Source organism: Odocoileus virginianus, chromosome 9 (assembly GCF_023699985.2).
Source record: "Odocoileus virginianus isolate 20LAN1187 ecotype Illinois chromosome 9, Ovbor_1.2, whole genome shotgun sequence".
Taxonomy (NCBI): Eukaryota; Metazoa; Chordata; class Mammalia; order Artiodactyla; family Cervidae; genus Odocoileus; species Odocoileus virginianus.
In genome coordinates this window covers 62517888-62519964 of record NC_069682.1, presented here as the reverse complement: position 1 = coordinate 62519964, position 2077 = coordinate 62517888, and the positions used below count along the sequence as shown (strand labels likewise).

Below are 2077 nucleotides of genomic sequence, written 5' to 3'. Positions count from 1 at the left end.
GAAAGCCCTGTGCAGCAACAAAGACCCAGTGCAGCCAAAAATAATTAATTTATTATTTTCATTTAAAAAAAAAAGAAGTATAGGGACCTGAATGAGAAAACTGAGAATCCATTTGGCTCTGTGTAACCCAGAGCCACATCTGTACTAATCATGCAAATTGTTTTAAAAAGTTGTTTTTCCCAACTTCCCCTAGTTTTTCCAACTAACAGCAACTTTCTGCCTCACACTTTTTGCCATGGTCAGGAAACCTGGTCATGACTGGCCTCCTTCCTCCTTAGGAAGTGAGGGTTGGAGGAAGTCCCAGAATGTTTGATAGTCAGCACCAGCCGTCACTTCATTTGTTTTTTTAAATTAATTTTTGTTGGAGTATAGTTGATTTGCAATGTTATGTTAGTTTCTGCTGTATAGCAAAATGAATCAGTTACAGAAATACACAAATGCACTCTTTTTAAGATTCTTTTCCCATATAGGTCATTATAGAGTACTGAGTAGGTTCCCTGTGCCACACAGTAGGTTCCTATTAATTATCTATTTTATATATAATCGTGTATATACACCAATCCCAATTTCCCAGTTTATCCCCACCACCACCATTCCTCACTGATAACTGTAAGTTTGTTTTCTACATCTAAAAATATGGAATGCTTCACAAATGTGTGCTTCATCCTTGCGCAGGAGCTATGATAACCTTCTGTATATCATTTTAATTTTAATGTATGTGCTGCCAAAGCGAGAACCATCTCTTCGTTTACCACACCCATTAACCAGATGGAAAAACTGAAGCTGCCAAGGGGAAGGGACATGGTTAGGGTCACACAAGCAGAGGAGGAACTTGTAAGAAGGGGGCTCCCATATGCACCATTGTCTTCGGAGACTCCCAAGGACAGGACCAAAGAAGAGAAATGGAGAGACAGATGTCACAGAAGGATGGGACCTCATCCTATCTGAGAACAGCTTACCTCACAGGACATGCAAAGACATCCCAATGTCCCAGTCTCAGGATCAGCTCAACTACAGAGACTGGGTGGGAGAAAATGCTTCTCCCTCTGGCCAGCTACGGGCAACATATTTTGACCTCAATTTGTTCATCTTTAAAATAAGGTCCAGAGATCATGACAATCACTCATTTTAAGCTCTAAAATTCCATGGTTAATGATACATCATTATCTTCCCCAAACTCGGCCCTACCACACCACTCTGCTATTTAAAAGCTTTCCCATGCCTCCCTATGGGGTAAGCTGAGCCTGGAATTGAAGGCTGGCTGTAATCTGGGGCCCACCATGCTTTCCAGCCTTAACATTCCCTCCAAGCATGCCTAAACTCCAGCCACACTATTTGACATTCCATTCCCATGAATTCTCCACACTCTTTCTCACCCCTATGACTTTGCCCCTATATGCACAGATAGGTCCCCTTGCACCAAATGCTCCTTTTTATGTTATCTGCCTGACAACCTTCTACTCACACTGCAAAACCCAGATTGTGTTACCTCTTCCATGAAGCCTGCCCTGATCTACCACACGGAGAGAGTCTCTCTCCCATCTGGGTTCCCTCAGGTCCCAAGCTTTCCTCCACCACAATCCTGAACACAGTATATGGGAAGTAATGTTTATATAGTGAGTGTCTTGTAGCCTATTTCTCCCACTCACCTGAGAATTCCTTAATGGCAGGAACTGTGTCTTATTCATGATTTACCCCATAGTAGGTACTCAATAAATGTTCAATAAATAAATTATCCAATAGGTAATCTCTTAAAAAAAAAAAAAAACCCACAGCTTTGTCTCTAATGTTTTATGGGTCTCAAAACAACATGAACCCTCTCTTGACCCCAGGATCCCTAATTATATAATGACAAGGCTGAACTGGTTTGTTTCTCAGGACACGACCTCTCTCCACAAGCTGTGACGAGTCAGAGACCCCAGTGACACTGTCCATCTCTTAAGAACTAAGGAAGAAATTGAGACAGAAGAGAGTTAAGCAATCTCCAAGTTTTTATAACAAGTTTTACAGCAATGTGTAGGGGCCAAATCTTTACCCCTTCCTTCAATGAGTTTCCTACAAGTCCACCACAGACCAC

General features: G+C 41.8%; 1 non-coding gene across 1 annotated transcript; it reads right to left on the bottom strand.

Moving 5' to 3' along the window:
• Positions 1-630: 630 nt before the first annotated feature.
• Positions 631-737, bottom strand: LOC139036823 (U6 spliceosomal RNA). The gene has a single exon (XR_011489690.1). It is a non-coding gene; the product is annotated as a U6 spliceosomal RNA (small nuclear RNA).
• Positions 738-2077: the final 1340 nt, after the last annotated feature.